Here is a 24798-nt window from a genome sequence, read left to right as displayed (position 1 = left end):
ATCAGGTTTCTTATCTGCTTCAGTTTATCCTTTAAACGTCCTTGTTACATTTTTGTCTGTATTATTATTAGTAATACAATATCGTTCACAAATAATAATATTAGGTAAATTACATTAGCATGGAATTTACACAACATACTGTAACTGTACTTTTAAACATTTTTTAAATAAATATTCTACAACGTATAATTTGAATTGGCTTTTATTTTGTCCAAAAATAAGTTAAAATAAAATAAAAAATTAGATAATTTATGGATCGAGTCACTTAACTGGTACGACTTATTTATATTAACGCACGTTATTTGTACTAACAGCTGAACGAGAGCTCGAGAGAGAACGAGTTTCTCTCAAAATTTGTACACTTGCGAATTTATTAAATCGTAAATGTTGATTTACTTTATAACCTGTTCTTCCTGTAAACAATTTACTTAGCCCTAATTACCTTCATTTATATAATATGGATTGATTACAGATTGAATATATGTTTTCGTCGCAAGTTGCTTTTATTCTTTAATAGTTAATTAATTTAGTGATTTCTATCAAGGTTTTTTTCATTGGGAATGTATATTATATTCAAGTCAATGGTGCGAGATAGCCTGTTAATGGCAATGTCATGAATGACAAGAGTCCCCGACTCTATATCTATAGTAGACTTGTTTGATGATTTATATATTCTTTTAAAGCTGGTTTTCTATCTTAATATAATATCTTATATAATAATGCATTTATCAAATTTATAAGGTTACTTTATGTTATTTACTTCGGAGATTTTCAGCTTCATTACTTCAAATATCCCAAACCGATTTCAATAAAAGTCTACGCGTGAAAAACACTTTTGACAATGGTGAAATCAACATCAAAAGCCCTTGAGTGGCCGTCAAGGGTGAGGTGGATGAATGACGTAATATTTACAAATAGGGAATATGAGTCAGCTAAGCCCTTATTTGGAAAATGTTTTATTATTTTATTAGTATTGTCAAGATTTCTATCTCTTTTCTTTGCCTAGTGAAAATTGATACTACCATGTCTGTAGTTTTTAATGGGCAATATTTTGCTAGTTCAAAAATAGGTTCTCCTAAAAACAGTATCTAAATAAATTGTTGCAACAATTGTTTTACAACATTTGAAAATGTTTTATTTTTATCATTTAATGTTAACCAATGTTGCAAGTCTGGATATTTTACTAGTACCTATATTAGTATTACTCTAACTGAGAGGGATGGGTCTTAATATTCATATATTCACATCCTCTGTGTCACGGAAAGTGGAATACGATGTCGCTCCGGGCTATCGTCACTAAGGTAACTAGCATTTAATTGAAAGTAAAAATAATATGCTCTTGAATATGTGATAGTATGTGATTATAATTCATCTTGTGCTCAACCTCGTATGTAGCAGGTCATCAAATGACATTGTAGCGGCGTGGTGGTATAAATCTCCTCAAGGGGAAAGAGGCCTTAGCACAGCAGAAAATGCTGTACTATAATTATGTGATGATAATATATATTCACGGCTATGTTAATGACAATAAATAGGTATCTGGTCACAATCATTTTTTTTTACATTGTATTATTTATTTGGTCGTAAATCTATGATATCCCATAGACTAGAATTATTTTCTCAGGAGTATATATACGGTCTAAATAAAAAAAGAAAAGTCCTAAAGTGGCGCAAAGATTGGTCTATAAATTCAAGATGACCATGTTATCCTCTCCCTTGTATCCTAAATTTCACAGTAGAATAACCTTGCGTTTATAGTTAAACGTACTTCAGTGGTTACTGCCTCTTTTTCGTGAAAATAATAAAATATGCGATTTATAATAGAATTGATAGGGAATACTTAATAAAACCATACTTAATATATAATTCAGTCCTGAGTGGTTTTTTAACTATTCCAAAATTTTACTCTTCATATATACTCCATTTTAGCACATAAATATATGCAAACAGTTGAACTAAACGAATTCAATTTGCATGTTTGTTCAAGGTGAAAGCTTTAATGTAGAAGTGTTAGCTTCACGCAGGCAGTATTGAAAGTGAATTATAGGGAGCGCAGGCGTGTCCGGTAAGCGCGGAAGCCTGCCTGTTTCCGTAAATGACACCCGCTTCCTATTACACGGAGAGATTTTCTGCGAAACTCTATAAAGCGGGAATTTAGAACACTCACTTATACTATATTGCCAACACGGATCAAGGTGTATCGTTATTTGAAATTTATAATACGATCTTGTTACATTGTATTTAGAATATATATTTTAAACCTCATTTACATTTTAACAAGTTTTTAAAAACGACTTGTTTTGTATTAAACCTTTTAATTCATCTAAAATAATTGTTATTATTTTTAGCTCATCAAGACAAATAAATTATAAACAAATATATGTCTCAAGAATTATACAAAAGACTAGATATGTCTCACAAAAAGGCATGATTTAAACAAATAATGCATATTTTCAATTCTAACAACACCTTACGGCCTCCAATGCGATTCACGAATTAAGTGATAACATTTTTTTTCTTCTCATATAAGTAATGAACTAAAAATAGGACTTATGAATATCAGTAATCTGATATTAAATACTCCTTAGTATAACAAAATTTGGGCTTTGAAAAACAAGGTTATTGCAATCAATTAAAAAAAAGTGTATAGTATAAGTAGCGATCTTAAATGGTTTTAATGGTATTTAAATGGATTCAATAAAAATATTTTTAAATATGTTGGATAACATTTAGTTAAAATAACATCATTGTTATGTTTCTAATTTTACAATAAATAGTTGACACTTTGATAGTTTTGTTGTTGCAATAATATGAACAATATTCCTATTATATACAATAGTGTGTGTGCATGTGCGCTATATATTATCTATATATACCGCACAATGTAAATTTGAAGTATAAAGTAGACTTATATTATATTTTTAGTCTAATATGTATATATGTTTATATTTGATTGTTATCTTCTAAGTAAGAACGGCAGCCATTAAGGCGATATGAACATCTGAAATCTTACCATTTGCGTAGGTGTTCGAACCAAAATGTTCTTTTTACGTGTAGTTACTTTGAATAGTCGTTTGCCCGGCTCGTATTCTATGTGTACGTTATATTTACATACAAATGTGGTCTAAATACTTTAGTTTTATACTTGTCATGGTTTTCATTATTTTCTGTAAACTATCTCGCGATTCGCGCGACTTGCATTGCAATTTTTCATACCACGAAAACCTTTTAACTAGATTTCAATTTAAAGTTTAAAAAATCCATTAAAATTTGATGTATAAAATGCATTTGTAACCAAGTGCAACATTGCCAAAAATATAACCTTTACATAGTCAATATGTATGAATTTCCGTACTAAGTAAATATTATAGAACCACATGAGATTTATCTTTCGCGAAACAGTGGTAAGATTTATGAGACGAAGTATTAAATAAGGAAAATATCTATATAGCACGGACTCTCATTAAAAGTTTGGAGAAAATCTAAAGTTTAATGTACTTTCTATATCTATTGTCATTGAATTGTAATCCATACTAAAAAAGTTAAATCGTAAAGTAGTTTATTTACGCTATTTATTTAAATAAAAAATATTCAACGTGCGAAGTCATTTCATTTTAATACCTCTGTGCTCATACATACAACTTCAACTGAAATCTTCGCTTTTGTTAGATAAAATTCAAATAGAGTTTTAGTTTTATTGTAAGCTAATATTAAGAAATTTATATCAATTTACTTTATTCCAATAAATCGCATTTATTATTAGTCTTTTTTATGAATAGTCGGTATTTATTTTGCAATTATGATATATGGACCGAGGCGAACCCTTGCTCGAAATGTATTAGTATACGCGTGTCTATATACTGGTAACTCTACTAGCCTCCAGCCTTGGAAGTGCCTTGTATCGTGACTCCGTGAGGCCGTACGCATCGTTGCGCTACCGCGCACTCAAGTAGAAATTGCCTGATTGCGTACTACGGTCTACACTTCGGCCGCAGTGAAATCTTATACCACCGTCGATGAAATATTGTATGAAATGAAATCAATAGTTCCTATTCCATTCTTGGAATGAAAGGAAAAAAATGTTCGCTCTAATGTGTATGGTCAACGTCATCCCGTATTCTGCTACCCGATTATGCGGAGCAATAAATTTTTTACACTTCATATATCGTGAATCGTTTGTCTTGCGAAATGCAAATGCTACAATTCAAACCTTATCTCAAAAGCATTGGTTTATTTTATCTTTCTCAACGTTGCAAAAATACGTCCTTTATTTTTATATTAAACTAAAATACTAACGAAATAATTAGCATTAAAATGTTTGTAATGCTTGAATTAAATTAATAATAATAATGTCCTCCAGACCGATTTCGGCCACGGCGGTCAATCTCAAGAGAGATTAACCAATTGCGCAAGAGATATTATAGTGCATAAGTGCAAACAGAGGTGCATTCTCTATTCCTTAACTTTCATAATACGATGGGATGGCAACCCGACACGACCGGAACGAGTTCAGGCGCAGAACCAAAATGTTATTAAATATGAAAAATACCTTTATAAATAATTGATACAACATTTTTTTATAGAAACTTTTTAAAATTTGAAATTAAGGTCGACATTTGCCATCTGAGAAGAGCTCCACGAGCGGAGCACAGCTCCGGCCGCAGATGCGTTATATCGAAAAGGTCCTAGTAGTCTACGGGATCGTTTTGATATAAAGCAAACATAATCACCGCTAGGGCTTAAGTGGGTACGAACATAACCTAGTCCTTCCCAGAGGTATATCATATATATTACAATCACAGGTTTTCCCTACGAGAAAGAAAAAGTCAGCTGACGGAACTAAAATTCAGTATACGAAACCCATCCCGAGACTTATGAATTTTCAACTCACAATGACAGAGAAATTAACGGTGATTATCGGTGAGTAAGTTGACACTTGGCTATTTGTGGAGCCCAGCAGTTCTTTTTCTGTTTACTGGTACTGGATATATTAATCAAAAATTACTATATTTACCGTGAGCTTATACATTTCAATCATTCTGAAACCTAAGTAATTTTAGTGTGCGATTATTTTCCCTTTATTTAACACTACATGGTTTAAGCGGTGTTTAAGCTGACTACGGTAAACGAATTTTGATTTGGAGTATTTAATACAGTTTGATTGACAAGAGCTTAGACTGTAGTACAGAAAAAATACTTAATAGTTTTATGTGTTTTCCCATCAGCTTACATCGTATAAAGCTCATTTGGTTACTCTGTATAATTTATTTTTAAGAACTGGCAATTTGAAGTTTTATATTGTTATAAAATATTTGAAACTCCAATTTAATGGAAACTTTTAATATTTTATCGCTATTTGTTATTTATACTAATTATGATTTTGTTTAATTATTTATTATAACGAAACTAATAAACCTTCAAAAAATAAACAAATTTAAATATAAGCTCTTAGTGGGTAACCCTTGATTTATAGTCACAGAAAATTATTTTAAGCTTGGTTTGGTTTAGAATTACCCACAGCGTATTTAGATTTTTAAGGATGAGTCAGCCAGTGTAATTACAGGCACAATGGACATAACATCTTAGTTCCCAAGGTTGGTGGCGCATTAGCAATATAAGCGATGGTTAACATTTCTTACAATGCCAATGTCTACGGGCGTTGGTGACCACTTAAATAATAGTAATAAAAACATGCAAGTTTTCTGTTTGTTCCGTTTGTTTTTTGGATTAATGCTAAACGTAGTAAAGACTGGGTTTAAACTTATACTTTATTATAGCTTGCAGTTAAGTTGTACAAAAGCATACATATATGTAATTGTATATACCTACTGATTTTGAATTCATTAACTTATATCTACGGATCTTATTTTTTTTATATAATAGGTAGAGAGACGGTCCAAAGCATCGCCTGATGGTAAGTAGTCACCACCATTATAGACATTAATATTGTAACCATCCCTTACATCGCCAATGCATCACCTACCTTGGGAATATCTGATGAATGGGTGATACTTGCCCAGACGTACTTGCCCAAAGTATCACCAAGTAAAACAAAAGTTAGCTAAGGAAATATTTGTGATTGTGAGTAGAAACAATTAGGGATTTCGTTTGTAAATGCATACGTGATCGTAACATTCGACTTGGCTATAAAACCCGTCGGCATTATAGACTCAAGTTTTCCGTTAAGCGCCCATTTCGTAAAAGCGTGCCGAGCAGTGTTTCTACCGTCTTTATCGATATTATTTATGAATAAAACTGATATCATAACATTTTGAAACTTGGAAACTTTAAAGAGAAATGAATAAGGAATTGCCTAAAAGTTTCAAAATAGATAATATAATGCTGTATAAGTTATACTATACGTATAAATATAGCACCACACATATCAGCACATAAAGCTCTACCACCGAATATATATGTATATATTCGGTTGCGGGCCCGCGGCGGTTGCGGGTGTAAAAATTTTAAAAAGTGGATATATTTCACGAAACGTTTTAGGCTTGCAACGTGTGCGATTGTTTGTGGGTCCCGCTGCACCTACTAGTTGCCCTATAAGAATCACGCGGGTCACGGTCGAGTGACCGGTCGAGTGGTCGCAGCTTCGGAGCGCTTCATCCTCGCGCTTTGCGATTTGTTAGCGAGCGTCGCGCGTACAATCTGAAGCCATATTGTATAACCGCTCGTCTTGCGATAATTGCCCGCCAAGTTTGCGGACTATAACCGCAATCGCGACGCGGTCTCGTGAGCTTAAGAATAAAACAGCTGTTCTGCCACTGCGGCGGGCGCGGGTGAAAACCGCTCCGTGAGTTCTTAGCCTTAGGTTAAAAAGATTACGGTTTCAAAAAAACTATGTAATGTGTCTTAATTAAAGTAAACAAGTCAATAAAATTAAAAAAATAATTAAATTAAAATAATAAAATAAATAAAATTTATATTTTTTTAATAAAATTACATTAAAATAAGCTTGGCCTTGACAGTATTATTAAAAAAAATACTAGATAGTCATAAGGTAAGTCTGCCTTGATCTAAATTATTATCGTTAGCGTATCGTATCAATTAATTATTGTACATATATTTTAATATTTTATAACGAAATATCTTTAATCATACAATTATTGCCACACGAATTTTCCTAGTAACTGTTTTTATAAGATGCTTATATATAATCCGACCCGGATTGATCAGATCCATTAATATCTTAAGATTTTGTAATAATTAATTTGAATGGACGGGATTTTATTTACTTTCAATGTAGTGTATTTAGAATGAGAGCGTTTGTTGTCGGGATTTGAAATCATCGTTTGGTCGGTTTACTTCAAACGGATATTTATAAATTTCCTTCAATGTGTCAGATGATGAGAAATGGCAGTTGCGGTCACTTGGAGCTACTCCCATCATTTATTTTAAACACTAATGTTTTTGGTAACTTACGCTTTTTGCATTAGAATAAACGCAAAAAACTGCTTTAAATTTACTAATTTAGTAGAGTACTAACAAGCAAATGTGCCAACATACCACTAAATGTAAAGTTATGTAAGTTAAAAAAAACAAGTTGCAATATTGTTTCTGCATACAGATAAAGGATTTTATGTTTGTTTTCATGTGAATATATATAAACATATTGATTGATATACGAGAATATAAAAATTGATGCGCATAAAAACTACACATTTTAATTATAACGTTTTATTTATAGAGTAGGCATTAATAATAATATGTAAAAAGTTACACTATGTTTGTGCGTTATCTCAGTTGAAATTAAAATTCGTTATTGCTCTTTATCATTGACCAACTTATAGCTCTTTATAATACTTATGAAATATTTATAAACTAAAGCTAGCCCGTGTTTTTTCAATGTAGTCAAATGCGATATGTTTAAATATCTTAATAATAATGTTAGTCACTATTACAGCTAAGATATGTCAGTAACCAACATCATTTCTCATTCATTGGTTGTGATTGAATCCCTTTCAGAACGCACGAATGATACTGAAACGCTTCGAATAGCGTAAATAATTTAAAATATAGAAAGAAAAACTTCTGTTCGAATTCAAACAAGACGGTACAAGTGGGTGATCACTATTGCCTTTTGGCTTTGCCACGAAAATCAAAATCTTAATTCAATATTATTTCTTTTAAAACAAGCCTTATTTATTCATATATTATGTAAAATCTTGATATTATTTTCATGTATCTATCTTATGTTAAACGATCGTATTTACATACCTACTAGCTGCCCGCCACAACTTTTTACGCATCGTACGTAATAAGAATAATATTTTTTTTTTGCTAAAAAACACTTCTTCACCCCCCAGGGACAGATACAAACACACAAAAAATTTCATCAAAATCGGTCCAGTCATTTAGGAGTTTAGTAACATACAGGGTGGACCAAAAGTCCGGTAACATTTGAATCGAGCGCTGTAGTGTACAACACGTACAGAAGATTATTAAATAAGTAATAATTAAAAAATATAAGTACATGTATGAAGGATTTGAAGAGCATCATCTCAGAATGTAACGTGGCTTGAGACAGAGTATCATCAGGCATTACATTTAGGAATGAAACTGTTCAAGAAAGTCATAAATCAAAACTTAGATACATTTATGTCCTAATATCGTAAGTAATGAAACTTTTTCCTGTTTTGACGGGAAAAGTTTTTGTAGATGCCTTTGTTTCTAAACTGATTAACCCTTGTTAAAATTAAAATACATACAAATATTTATTGCACTACAGTGATCAATGCGACCTTGAATATTTATGACAAATTGTCATGAAAGAAAAACACAAAAAAGGAAATATAATGCATAAACTCATACAAGTTCATTTGAAAATTCGACAAAAATAACCTGAAACTAAATATGTAATGAATTTTATGACACTGTTAGAAGAAAAACAAGAATATTCTCACTGCTAGATGCATTAAATTTCGGTTCACATTACACCACAGACCTTGAAAACGATTCCGAAACTAAAGTTAGATAAAACTATAATCAGGGTTCCTTGAAAACATTTCATTGTTAGTTGTCATTTTGGTGTTTTGTTTGGAAAATAATAACTCAACGCTTTGTCCCTAAAGATTATATAGTCGACTTAAGATGATAAAGTTTGAACAAAGAGAGGGTTAAACAATATGAGAATAATTATATTTACAGTGTTCAATAAGCAGTTCAATTAACCATCATTATTCTTATATTATATCGGGTTAAGTTTTGGTTGCGTATGTTTTTTTCAGTCTTACGCAAAATTTCTAATACGATTAATATGGAACTTTCATTTTATTTTATAGCTTCAAGACGGACCTCGGCTATAATGTTAATATTTTGCACTTTATTGTAGAATAATATTCAATACGTAGTCGTAATATATATCTTTCATAGGTTTTTAAAATGACACAACATTTGTATGTGAAATAAATGGAAAATAGAACGACGGCTGTAATTAAAAATTCTTATCAAAATTATGAAACATTAATTATAAAAGTTTTATGCAGATAAATATAGTTTTTTACACTTTGCAATTTGGACTAGTAGTTATAGAAATATTACTCTCCCTCAATCTTTAGAAATAAGTTACTTAATTATTATAAAATGCATGATTAGTTTTAATAAATCCTTTTTTATTATCAAAATGTCATTATTTACTATTTAATTTTGTCATTTTTAAAAATTACTTATGTTTTTTTGTTACTTTTAATTTGAATTTGATTAGATTGAATCTGGAAGTGCTATGTACAGTTGTAATTGATATGCATATTAGATATATTATTATTGTTTTGTAAATTATTTTTTTCATTGCTTTATATGTATGTTTTAAGTGTACAATTACAAATAAATAAATTAACCACATGAAAATATATGTAGGCGTGTTGTACCGAGCGAATAATTAAATTGACGAATGTTTATATCACATTGGTTAACAAATATCTCGATCCAATACTAGTACAAAGTAGGAACTAGGCAGCTACTATTTATATAATATGAATTATTTTATAGTATATATATATATATATTTATAAAATATTTAAATTTAATAAATTTAGCGAAATAATTAATTATATTAATCGAATATTATTTGAAAGCAATATTTAGGTGATTCTTCTAAAATAATAAGCTACAAACAAGTAGCTGTAGTACAAGTAGAAGTCGCAACTGACGTGAAGCAATGAAATCCTCGAGAGGCGAAACAAACGGGCAACTGCGATCATAAATCATGCTCCCCTTCGCAGCCAACGTTATTAGAATTGGTATCCCGTTGGATTAATTAACATTGTTACGAGAAAAATAATAATACTAATATTTGGCAACTTTAAAATTTAAATTGTTACTATACAACAAAGAAAGCAGTAAAAGCTCATTTCTATAATTACCATATAGCGTGTATTGCTTTGAAACACAAATCACTTTTATGTTATGGTTACAAATGTTTATAACTCGTTTGACTAATAATTTGTTAGTAAAACGAAAATAGCCCAATGGCGTTTTTTATGAAAACATTGGTTTGATAAAGTAGAACGTAAAACAGCATGAAACGGTTTCATTAAGTGTCCGAAGAGTGCTCAATGGCAGCTTTGACACTTCAATCACGATGGGCCAAATCAAATCCTATTATTTTTAAACAAATTGCAAAAGATTAATTTGATCTTCTTATCTGACTTTTGTTACACGAAAATTGCCTAAAAGAAAATGTGGTAAACACAGGTGCACTCCCTACTTCCTCTTATAATCCGATGTGACGGCAAATATGAGACGACCAAAAATAATTCAAGTGCTGGACCAACAGCGTTACGTAGGTTTTGAGGCATAAGATTGTAATTTTTTATATTTCTAACTTTTAATGGATATGTTAATGAGTCATTTGACGGTAAGTGATCACCACCACCTATATATATGTCATGTAATGTCACGAATAATAAACTTACATCGCCAATGCGCTACCAACCTTGGGAACGAACATGTTATGTCTCTTGTGCTCGCCTCACACTATAATATCCTGCCTCACTCACCCTTAAAATCGGAACAACACAGTAATGCAATGAATGTTTAGTACCTACCCAGATGGATTTATACAAAACCACTTGTTCACTGTCGATTTGCAGAATCCGTGTGGCTACTGAGAATTACTGGGCTGAAAAACCCATTAACTTTTTAGGGTTTAATAGAACAACGATACAATCAGATGTATAATATATTTTATATAAACACGTATAATATATACTTGAATATAATATCACACTACGAGCTAAGAGATCCGACAAATTCTACCTACCTACTCATTTTTCTTTTTTCATATGCGTTCGTCCACACCACTTTCAATATTCGAAACTAAACTAATATTTTTCATGTCTCTACATTTTAATTTTTTGTTTAATGAAAAGTTAAAGTTATCGTTAATATTTTTATTTTTTAACATAAATATTTGTTTCTTAGTTGTATCTATGACAGATATAATTGGAAAAATAATAAAAGGCGTTGTTTGTATATCCAGACATTTTCAGAAATTAGCAACAAAACTGTTTTGTTGCTAATTTCGTGCTACTGATACTGCGTCAAGTCCATATACGTCACAATTATATAACGAGGGGTTATAAAACATCAAAAACTTTTTTCTCGATCTATTATTTAAGCTGCGAAGAATCTTAAGAGAGAATATTAATTTGCTATGGCAATTTAATGATAATTTTTATGTCCACCCACTCATCAGATATTCTGCCGCAAAACAGCAGTACTTGGTATTGTTGTGTTCCGGTTTGAAGGGTGAGTGAGTCAGTGTAATTACAGGTACAAGGGACATAACATCTTAGTTCCCAAGGTTGGTGGCGCATTGGTGATGTAAGCGATGGTTAACATTTCTTACAATGTGAATATCTATGGGCGTTGGTGACCACTTACCATCAGGTGACCCATATGCTCGTAGACCTAGAAAAAAAGCTAAAACTATAATTAGTATATTTTGTACATTACAATGCAAAACAAAATATATTTTTTTTTGTATTTTCTGACAGACATTGCATCAAATCATACATGTCATGGCATAAATATGAATAAGTTATTTTATCTAATTCACCGCAGAAAAGTATTAAGCCTAATTAATAAGCTGAGTTAAAAAAGAAGCAGGTCAATAGTTTGGTTGAATTTTATTTTTTAACTATTCTATATTTTCGTGTGTATGTCAGCGATATCATCGCCAATTGTGAACTTAATGCAAGGATTATTTTACGTTATGATTATCTTTTTACTATCGATGTTCACGTACATACTTATCAAATAATATATTTTATTTAAATTTTAGACTGATTAATTTTTTTAAATTAATTTATTGAATTACTAATTTTATAAGCTAATGTATTATAAAAAGCCGAGATGGCCTAGTGGTTAGAACGCGTGAATCTTAACCGATGATCGTGGGTTCAAACCCGGGTAAGCACCACTGAATTTTCATGTGCTTAATTTGTGATTAAAATTCATCTCGTGCTTGACGGTGAAGGAAAACATCGTGAGGAAACCTGCATGTGTCTAATTTCATTGAAATTATGTCACATGTGTATTCTACCAACCCGCATTGGAGCAGCGTGGTGGAATAAGCTCTAAAACCTTCTCCTCAAAAAAGGGAGAGGAGGCCTTAGCCCAGCAGTGGGACATTAACAGGCTGTTACTGTATTATAGGTACATTGAAAAAACCACAAACGTTTGACTTCAATGCACATAGGTTTGAGTTCAATCTATTAATAAATTAAATGTACATAATTGTAATTAGTAAATATGAAATACATTGAAAATAAAAAATAATTAATATACCTATAGCTTGGCCAGGAAATATTTTTTCAGCTTTTGCTTCCTAGTGTTGCGCGTTCCCGTACCCGACAAACCTCAGGGGGCAGTTGATTAATTCAACAAGGAATATAGTTAGTTGTTCTTTCACCGTACATATTTTTTCGCTGACTCAATGCGCAATCGGTTAGCAGTTACCGCATGTGTACATAATATAGTGATTTATTTTTCGACGTAAATTTAGGATGCCGTATTTGAAGTGATCTTGCACAGGTAGGGTATTACAATGTTTGAAAAACCCTTATTCATTTTTATCGTATTTTTGTTTAACCGGGTTTGAGACAATAGTTTAAATATTTAAGCTGAATTTCATATATATTATTTAAATAAGTGTTACAGTTATATCATTGTATTAAATACGACTATAACTGCTAAAACCGTATTGTACAAAGATTTGTGCAAAAACGTGACATAACATTAATTTTACTGAGAAATTTTCTTAACTTTTTGCAGATGTGGTTTATATGTTGATTCTAGTTAAATTTGTTGTTAATACTAAGCCCGAGATCGGTGCAATTATCGACTATTTCGATAATATGACAATCGCAATTATTATAATTGGTCGCGTGTAAGCAGCTGTGGTTGTGAGCTTTTATGTTTTTAAATGGATTATATTTTAAGTGAAGTAGCTGAGATGGCCCAGTGGTGAAACACGTGAATCTTAACCGATGATCGTGGGTTCAAACCAGGGCAAGCATCACTAAATTTTTATGTGGCTAATTTATTATTATAATTCATCTCGTGATTGATGGTGAAGGAAAATAATCGTGACGAAACCTGCATGTGTCGAATTTTACTGAATTCTGACACATATGTATTGCACCAGCCCGCATTGGAGCAGCGTGATGGAATAAGCTCCAAACCTTTTCTTCAAAAGGGGGAGGGGCCAGCAGTGGGACATTCACAGGCTGTTACTGTATTGTATATTTTAAGTATGGTGATCGAATATGATTCAATTTTTTTTTATTAGCCTTCAACATTCAATCTGCATCATGGCACCGTCTGGATAGCATGTTAAAATCGGCCTATAGTTTTGTTAGTATCTCGGTCTGCAAAAATAATGCAGGTGTCGTCATCTGCAAACTTGTAACACACGAAATATTCAATATAGTTTCTCATGTCGTTAACATAAGTTAAAAAACGTAATGGGTCTAAAAGGGAGGCCTGCGCAGTACCTTCTCTCGCAATAACGACGTCAATGTTACGACGTGCATATGTTTACAGTATATGTACGATTTCGAAAATAGTCGGCACACCAAGCGAGTAATGGCCCTCGTATTCCACACGCATCTAACTTGTTTTGTAATTGGATATGATTGAGGGTGTCAAAGGCTCGCGAAAAGTCAATGAAAAGTTAAAAGCTAATACATGTTTTTTTTTCATTTAGGTAAGTATTAACTTCTTCAATAAATTTTGAAAGAAAATTGGTTGTTCCTTTTCCTCTTAGAAATCCATACTGTTTCTCATAAATCACCTTATTCTTTTGATAAAAAGCTTGGATTTATTTATTCATATACATATTTTTTTACTATTTTATCTATCGAAGAAAGGAGAGTAATAGGTCGATAGTTGGAAATATCAGTCAAAAATGATTAAAACACACTTGCAGTTAAAAAAAATACTTACACTTGCAATTGCATATCTATTCACGTAAACTCTTAATAAGAAGTTTGATGAGCAAGTGAGTAGATCATATTTGAAGGTCACCGGTTCAAATCCAGGCGAGAACAACTGAGTTGTTCAACAACTGAGTTGAACAACCACGCGAAGGTTAATTTAAATGTAAATTCATACCGTGCTCTACAAACTTAAGCTTTGCCAAGCATTTTGAATCGCCATTTTATACAATTAAATTAGATGTAAAGCTACCACCGATTCGAAATTAGGATTCTACCGAGAAAATCCAGAAATTATTCCAGTGGTTATTCCTTGACGTAAGCTTATTAATTAACAATGCTTTCTAACAATAATAAGTTTTTTTTTAAAACTGGAAAGGCTACTAAGACCACCCAGGACAATCGGTAACAGATATATACATTGACGAATAATTGTAAAAATTATAATTATCTTTCGTTTTAAATAAATCTAGCAAGATTGTAAGCTATCGAAATTTTACTAATGGCACATATCGTTTTTATTTATAAGGCACTAATTTAAACTAAATTATAAACACGCTAAACTAACCTAGGAGAGATACTCCGTTCCGTTCACAATTACAATTACATATCGGTCTTAATATAAAATAAAATTCTATTTTAGAAATGGTAAATTAAAAAAAATACATAAATGTCAACGACAGCATGACAGGTATAATTTCTTAGTCATAGTACAAAAACTGTAACTGCTTTATATATTATATAATACGATCGTAATCTTCAAATTGTATTTCGTGTAACGCGTCGTACAAAATAATACCTGGCCTCCAAAAAAATCGACCCACCTTCATTTTTTGTAAAAAAAGCTATCGTATGGTTTTAAACTACCACATATTTATATTTTTAAGATTGATAATGAAAAAATGCAATTGTAGGATTGTACAAAAACAGAAATAGTGCGCAAACAATAGGTTTTTAGGTAAATATGTGACAAAACACGAAAAAACAAAATTTTACGCAATTTTATTTTTTTGTGTACAAAACGATTATGCCGTTTGCTTTTAAATTTGGGTGCCTAAATCTTACTTTAATAGGGAGTGTTTCCTCCTCTTGACCTAATCACTGCCTGCATACGCCTATTAAGTGACCTGATTAGCTTTTTAATGTCTTCCTGTGGGGTCCGTTGCCATTCTTCAGTTAGGGCAGCTTCCAGTTGATTCAGGATTTCTGGAATTGGATTTCGTGCTCGAACCGTACGTTTTAGCTGGTCCCAGAGGTGCTCTATCGGGTTTAAGTCCGGACTATTGGCTGGCCACTGCATAACTGGAATTTCGACTTCCTTGAGATAGTCTTTAACAATTCTAGCGACGTGAGGTCGTGCGTCGTCGTGCATAAGTTGGAAATTATTCCCAATATATCCAGCGTAAGGCATCACATGAGGCTCCAGAATGTCCGTTATGTAAGTTTCAGCATTAACAGCACGATTACGGAAAAAAACCAGCTCTGTGCGCCCCGTCAAAGAAATACCTCCCCAAAACATTGTAGAGCCTCCACCAAATCGGACTGTTTCTCGAATGCAACACTGAGGGTAGCGTTCTCCTGGCCTTCGCATGACGTTACGTCGTCCATCAGAGCCTACTAGAGACATTCGGCTTTCATCACTGAACAATACTGTCTCCCATTGGTCCAGTGTCCAATCGACGTGCTGCCAGCAAATTGTAGTCTTGCTTGTCGATGGGATGCTGTGAGTTTTGGTCCTGTTGCTGGCTTGTGAGGGGTTAAGTTTTGCTCTCGAAGTCTTCTTCTTACAGTATTTTCACTCACAGACACTCCACGACTTTCTCGGAGTCTACCTTGAACGTCAACAGCCGAAAGATGTCGGTTTCTTAAAGACGTCAAACCAATAAAACGGTCATCGGTCGGGTTCGTGACACGCCCCCTGCCAGATCCTGGTCTCCGGCGATACTCCCCAGTCTCCAAGTAGCGTTTGTACACTCTTCGCACCGCTGAACGACTTAATTTTAGTGTTCTAGCCACATTTCGCTGACTTAACCCCTCATGAATAAGAGCTACGACTTGAGCAGCTTCTGCTTCAGTAGTATCCATTTTTTATGTTTAAACTTATAAAAATTATTGTTTCAACAAAGTTTCATACACTTAATCAATAATAAACATCGAACCGAGATGACTCCGCGTTAAGAACTGGAAATAAACTAACCATGCACTTTGTGCACAAAGTAACGTTTTCTTATCAAAACTTTAAAAATATTCCAAATATCCTCAATAACACTTACAACTCCTCCAAATCAATATCAAGTGGGTAATAAAATGTTAAATGTATGTCCCATAAGTAAAACAATCCACCTAGGTCGTCGCATAGTTAAGATAACAACTTTGTAAGTAAAAAAATACGGGTGGGTCGATTTTTTTGGCGGCCAGTGTAGATTAAATCGAGTGTATTCTAAAAATATTGAACTCAAGCTATTTTTGCTCTCAGAATTGATGAATGTACATTCATTTCAATTTTATTTTTAGGTATTTATGCCTAATTTTATTAAAAATTATTAATGTATAAAAGAATTAAATTTATTAAATTTGTGAATCATTTATTAATTACTAGTCGTAAAAAAGGTATGCCTATTAAGGGATGAACGTTACATTATCTTGAGCCGGTCTCGTTGACAGATTTTTGTTTATTTAAAATATAGTTTATTTGTAGTATGTTTATCTTTTAATAATATAAATATTTAGTTCTAACCAAATACTATCTGGCATTACTTCTTGAATAACAGGTTACATAACAGGTAACATACGTTTTTATTATATATATATATATAAAAACCAAACTAATCGTTCTTTAAATACTTTTCATAATTTACCTATTAAAGAAGTATAAAATAAAAGTTGCCGATAATTAAAGCCCTCGCTAGATAGCATTTACAATATTATTGTAGAAGATAAATGAGGATAGTTGCAATTACGATTGAACGGCATCGATTGCGTCGCTTTGATAGTTTTATTGGCAGGATTTGTTTTAAACGTATCGCTTGCCTCACCGATGTTGCTTTCATTGCACAGACAATAACTCATGTCACCATATGCCACAGATAACATTGCCTGTTATGTTCTATTCATGTTCTTTATTTGAAAATACCTTTTTTTTTAAACTCATTAGGTATTTTACACGTAGATCTTTGTGTAGGCCTGTGTAGGTAGCTAGTAACTCTACCCCTATATTCTTAATTGCTTAGTATCGAGTATTTCGGTTTGAAGGGTAAGTGAGTAATTTAATAATAATTAAAATAATTTTGGCATATTTACGGTGTAAAAATCGTTGATGCTTCTTACAGTACCAGTACCCACCAGTGGTGAAGGTGACCACTTGATATCAGATGGCAAATTTACTATTTGACTTTCTAAAATGAATAAAAAAAAAATCCAGTGGTGGCTCGTTACTATAAAAATTTGAAAAATTAAAGCCAAAAGGAAACAAATCTTGAAGAAGACTGGGTTAAATTTCAAAAGCTAGTTTAAATATTTCTAGTCCATGTCATAGTTCATATATTCAATTTCAGACTCGTAACAGACGCGATATATTTCAAAACATAACTTTATCCCAATTTATTACGCAGGCGTTCTGAGTTCTGACGATGACACGTTCCTACATTCCACTCAAATGTTTGTTTTAAAAAAACTCTAATACGGGCAGTATACAAAAATGAATTGTCAAGAAATCTCTAAAAAAACGTATTTACACTATTATGGTAATTTTTACGGTAAGATTATATAACATATGACTGCCTCGTTGATCTAGTGGCTAGATGTAAAAGGTTGCAGACCCGTCGGTCCTAGGTTCAAATACCAGATCGGGCCCGCAAAAAAGTTATTAAGTTTTTCTGTCGAAAATTATCAATAGCAGCTCGGAGTCTGGAAGTTGAAAGTGTGTATACTTCCGTGCATCGGAAAGCACGCGAAGATGTTGGCCTGTGCCTGAACCCTTTCGTGTCGGATTCCCGTCCTATCGGATTATGAGAATCAGGGAATAGAGTGTGCAAATGTGTTTACGCACACACTTGTGCACTATAATATGTTTTGCGCAGTTGGCTAATCTCTTAATTGGTCTGGAGAAATATTTTGGTTATAGCATAAGTATATTGTATTTTTGGTATTTTTAATTATCTTATACAAATCTCTTTGATATCAAATTTTTATTGACTATTGATTATATGAGACTTTTTTATTTTTGTCATAAAACAACTTTTCACATAATATTCGTTTAAATTTATTGTTTGTTTATAACAATTCCATGGTAATAATGTATTTGGTTTAAAATGAGCAATTTATAAATGGATTCTAAACTCTTTAACGTGGCAATAGCAGTTCCAAATATGGTTTTACTATTTTAAACCAATCTGTATGGGTCAATTTAAATGCTATAATATTAATTTTCCACCCAAATGTGCATGTATGTCATAACCTTTTTTATCTAATAAGCCGAAATAGAAAAGAGATCACAAAAGCGTTATATCTTTACGGCATATATTAGTAAAACAGGAACACTATATTTCATTATATTTATAGGTTTCTTGGTTAATAAGAATTAACCAAGGAAACTAAAAAAATGACTTATGTATGTACTTAAAAGGATAATTTATTATCTTATTAAATTACCTGTTAAATATATTCATATGATATTATTATTTTTTATTTCGTTTGTCATTTATTAATTATTTATATACTTGGCATAACATATGATATAATTTTAATGCACGCAGATAATAATGATTTTATAATTACTGCTCTTTATTCATAAATGAGATTATCGTGAGAATTGAAACATGCTTTAATACTAACCTTGATGTTTTAATATTACAGCAAAAATGCTTAAGGTTATATTATATTATAATGTGTCTTCAATAAATGTCGGATTAAATCATATTAGAATATGTTTTTAGTAATTTCCTTTGGTAAGTAAAGATTTATATGTTTAAATTGAATTTTTCATTAATTCCGACCTGTTTGTTTGATTATCGCACTCTGTTTGTATGATCAAAAAGGTATAAATTAGAAGCACATATGTTAGTTATGACTTGTAAGAAATATACAATGATATGTATGAAAGTAATTTAAATTATCATCATAATTATAACATATTTCGGAACACTGAACATTTATATATTATGTACATCAGCCATCTTATCGAAGCATTTTTGAGAAAAATTAACAATAACTATTTAAAATTAAAATACATGATATTATGACAAGATAATAATTGTCATGAATTTATGAGAAAACGAACAGTGATAAATCTAAAATACAAAAATGGTTAATTTATAATTATAAATGACTTGCGTACCTATTGGGCGCCAATATTCGGTGTATACCCTGGTGGGCACGACTGTGATACGGTCACTACAGTTACTACAGTCCGTGGGCGGCCGACGGGCCGTTTACCCCAGTTTTGGATGAATTACTACTGCACAACTTAATACCATAAACACATAAACTTTAACTTGAATTTCTTTACTATGCACTGTGAACGTGTCCGAAACGAGTAGTGGGGTCTCGTACTTTAGTTTTTAGTTTTGTTTACGAACGATGTGAGTAAGGCGGGCGGCGTAGTGGTAGCTTGATCGTGAAGCGACCTTCGCGTTCGGCGCGCAACAGATCAACAGATAGGTACGCGGGTGTACGGCGCGGTCGGGGCGACCGGGGTAAAGCCGTCGCCGGCGCGCGCCACTCTCGCGCCGCGCCCCTCACCTCCCCTTCTGACGTCACTGCTGGAAGCCTCCGAAATTTTCTCGGGTGATCATTGTATCGTAAAAGCTACACTTTCTGGTCTTACGAACTGAATCTAATAGTGTTCACATTCGAAGCTTTAGTGTAAGTAAAAATTTTATTTTGAAGGTGTTATGTAGGATTTTACATTAATATGTTTCTAGTCACGTATTACTGTGGATATATTTTAGATAAGAGAGTATAATATATTGTGTAACTTGTATATATTGTGTAACTGCACCATAGCGATAGAAAATACTATGTCATATACAGTACAGCTAATAAGGGTAAGGATCAAATTCTGGGGCTTATGGTGAACGACAAACTTCAGAAAAGCTTACTTCTCTAAAACAAAGTGTTTTTTTTTATATTTTCGTACATTACACGTATCGTAGCTATATAAATTATTCGACCCGAGGTTAAATTTAGATTTAGAAAATTTCAACTGGACACATCTGGACTCTACGTTACCTACTTAATTTCAATGTTCACAATATCATCTTCTAAATTCAAACTGTTACCTTTTTTCGATATGTCTTTACCGTTGTTCCTATCAGCCTTGTCAGCGGCACCAGGTGGGAGGGCGAAAATAAGACTCATGCCATATGTAGGAGTCTACTCAAGGGCTATCTATTCGTGGTACATGTCGTAATAAACGGAAACCAGAACATAGTTTCTTGTTAAGAATTGAAGTGACATGGCACAAATATTTATTTTTTATTCGACATCTCGTAGAATACTACGGTTTGAGTACGTTTCATTCTTTAACATTTTTTAGGACAGCGAACGCCTACAAACATTATAAAAATTACTTACACAATTTTAGTTCTTTTATTTTATTAGTATACCTATATTTATTTAAATGAAAATATAGTCATTATAAATTCAAGTAAGCCTTTTACAAGCAATTTTTAATCATCATTAGGTATACAAGATAAATTAAATGTGAACCTACCACCGTTCGGAATGTAGATATTTATTTTATTTATTTATATTTTTTATATTTATTTATTTTTATTAAATTAATAGTACATAACATTATATAAGTTAAATATATGACAAACATAAGAAAAACCGAAATATGTACAGCACAGTAGCGGTCTTGTCGCTTATTAGCGATTTCTTTCAGAACCTTCGGGTTAAGTGATTTGATAATAGTGTCTGGATGGAGTATTTATTTATAATGGTGGGTGGTTCGTACAACTACACTAACATATTTAACTAACCGCTATTTTGCTATTCGCTATTTTTTTTTAATTCAAAAATAAACCGCATTGCAATATCTATATAATTTGTTAGAGGGATAATACGTAATTTTTAAGAGTTAGATTTTTTAAAAGGTATAAGAGTAGATAGATAAAATTTAATTTAGAATCGACAAGTCTACAAGACTCTCGGTGACATTACGAACGTAATGAAAAAATATATAAGGTTACTGAAAAGTAAAAGGTGAGGAGGTCGACAAAATTTAGCCCAGATTGTGAGCAAACATGTTTAAATCACAACTCGTAGCAAACTAAGCTAATTAAAATAGTTATTTAAGCAGTTTTGTGTATAGTCATGTACTGATAAATTGTAATAAAAACGTATATGTAATGAAATATACTTATTATATTATCTGTTAATTGTTAATGTTGTTAATTGCGTTAAAATTATTTCATAGTAAAAGCAAGCAAATTACTTAAATATTTACTTTACATGAGCTATAATGAATACAAAAAAATTGCAATGACGTACAACAAATGACATCCTGAACTCATACAAGTTATATAAGCCTATGAAGTCGTAATAAATAATTGCAAGTAATTTTTAACAAAAGGCAAAATATGTCTGTGGCGTGTTCCTGTAACAACAGTACGCAGTTACAGCTATTGTCTGCCATTTAATCCAATTAAGAGACTGCAGTTGCTTTTGATACTGAAGCTGAGTTTAATTTTGCGGAAATCGTTCTTAATTACTAGCTGCTTTACATTTTTTATAATATTTTTTTTGGTTTAGCCAATTTGGTCCAAATTATATTAGAAGGATTAATTTTAGTTATCTATAATAATGTTACAAAGAGATAAGAATTGATTTTATGTATATTTTTTATAACGAATACTCAAAAACTAATTTTTGAGTATTCATTATTCATTTAAAAATTCGTTAATGTATTACATGTTTATAGGTCTCATCATTACCCACAAAAACTTCCGCTAAAACTCAGAACTTACCCCCCAAGTTCACGATTACAGTTCTTGCCAACGACTTGTACAAGTTGGATGCTTTTTTACATATTAGATTAATATGATTGTTAAACTTTAATTCACTGCATATCGTAATACCAAAAAGTTGAATTTTAATTCGTTTACTAAATGTATTGTGAAAAGAGGGGGGGCGGGCTCTCATGTATATCGGGGTGTCGTACTTTGTCTTTCGGGTCAGCTATGATTACATAGCTGAAATTTTGTGTCTATTTATATATTTTATATTTAAGCCTATTTTCGATGCCTCCAGCGTCAAAAATACATAGTCGGCAGTTCGAGTCGAGTGACATCAATGCTTTTTGCTATATTTCTTGGGCTGAATTTTTTAATAAAGAGTACCTCCCAGTGATCTATTATACAATAAGGGCGCTCAGGAGTAATGTCGGTAGATAGTATCTTCGTTCGTGTGTTTAACTGTCACCATTTTAGCGTCAAGGTAGATTTACATTATACTTTTTTCTTCTGTTTGTCAACTGATTGTCTTTTTCAGTTTGGTTTTGGTTCACAAGGGTTAGCGTTATGAATAAAAAAAATATAGAAATAGTGCAACCATATATGTTCTTCTCAATTTTTCAATAATTATTATATTCGAATTCCGACCGATAAACACTAGCTAAAATAAATATAGACAAAAATAAAATTATGTATTTATTTTTACTATATAAAATGAAGACAATTTCGTATCCGCCGAAACTCATGGCTTTTAGATGTAGCGCTCATGTTTTGGTAATAGAAAGTTTAGATGGTTGGTGGTAGAAACATTGACGCGTGGGTGGTACCTTACCTAGACAAGTTCACAGAGAGCTATACCATAACTATTTGCATATGATCTAATATATGTTTTTTTTAATAACAGTCAGTTCATTACGAGTTGAAACCCATTTCAATCTGCATTTCTTAAAAGTTATGCAGTCACTGCATATATATTTAAAGTATTCGTTAAAAGGACCTATATATTAATCTCGCCGTAAAACCGCTTGCTTCCAATGTTTTCAAGTAATATTAATATTTTAAGAGACTCGGGGGCCATAAACATTTTCAAACTCACTATAAATATATTCAAATAAATATATAAACTGCCTCATGTTTAAATTATTTTTGTGTTTACTCTTATATCATTTAGCCTTGATCATTAATTAAAACATTTGTTGTGCGTCAAAGAGCAAAAAGAATAACAAAATATGCGAAAGTATTGCGTACAAATATACTTTGTGTGAGGAAGAAAAAACAACCTTTATAACTTACCAAACATGGATACACTTATAATATTATTCGAACTTATTAATATAGTCTATATAAAAGAAAACATCATTTTATATAATATCATATTATATTATTGAATTTGAAATCTATTGATATTGAAAACATATATTTGTCAATTTCAATTAACAATAATGTTTAGTTAATATTGCTAGAGATTAAATTAGTACAGTGAGGATAAATCCACGATAAGTGTATTGAGCGATACCGCTCGGTTAAAACGGTGTTAATATTGCAATGAGTTTCACGCATTGAATGGCCTATAAACTTGATTTACTCAGCGTGAATGATGATCGATTTATAGCACATGTTAACTTTTTATAAAATACTGACTGTAAGAATTTATTGTTTATAAAGCAGTGTAAAGTTCTTTAATATTTAATCGATTAATACACTATTACAAAAAGGGTTAAATGCGATTAATTTGTTTGTTTTAAGCTAAGTTTTAGTAATATTAAAAAGCAAAAACAGTTTTACTTTTATTTTATAAAATCTGTTTGTTCAAAAAAAGAGTAATTTCATATTTTCAGCTACACCGGAAATTGGAAGAACGTCAGAGAAAATTATACCAAAAACTTTATAAAATTTGGAACGCCAGAATAAGCGACCTTTGACATTTATTCTTGGATACAAACAGGAGCCCTTCGGAGTAAAGGTGGCTCTTCCCATTCCGCAGACACCGCTCCTTTTTGAATAATTAAATACTTCTATGCTTTGCGTTTTTTTAACGATGCTATTAGAGTTTTTATAATGTTAGAATCTATTTTTTTAAGAAACAAAGTTTAATCAATAATAAATTTCTAATATTAAATATTAAGCTACCTTTGCTTTATGGAAATAGTTTATTTATTTTTTCATAAAAAACACGCTTCGAAGAAATGTTTGTTTAACGAAAATGCAAATAGCTGATACAGCATCGTATGTTATTATGAATATATGTCTCTACTTAGGGTTCTCTCTCTCGTTTTAAACCTTTCTTTAAATGTCAAAGGTCTGCATATTCGTTAAAATGTAACAATGAGTGAAATGTGCCCGCGGTAATACATATTTTTAAAATGTAAATTGTTAACGTTTATTATTTTAAATTT

At 31.7% G+C, this 24798-nt stretch overlaps 1 protein-coding gene across 1 annotated transcript in view; it reads right to left on the bottom strand.

The window, feature by feature from the left end:
• The window catches only part of LOC126770026 (5-hydroxytryptamine receptor), a 32604-nt gene extending 12528 nt beyond the window's left edge, over positions 1–20076 (bottom strand). Inside the window, exon 1 of the mRNA XM_050489146.1 lies at positions 19783–20076. The gene's annotated coding sequence lies outside the window, so the exon portion shown is untranslated. The remainder of the gene's footprint in view (positions 1–19782) is intronic.
• Between the last annotated feature and the right edge of the window lie 4722 nt (positions 20077–24798).

The sequence above is a fragment of the Nymphalis io genome, chromosome 8, assembly GCF_905147045.1.
Source record: "Nymphalis io chromosome 8, ilAglIoxx1.1, whole genome shotgun sequence".
NCBI lineage: Eukaryota > Metazoa > Arthropoda > Insecta > Lepidoptera > Nymphalidae > Nymphalis > Nymphalis io.
The sequence above is the reverse complement of the archived record's forward strand: the minus strand, read 5'-3'. Positions and strand labels throughout refer to the sequence as shown.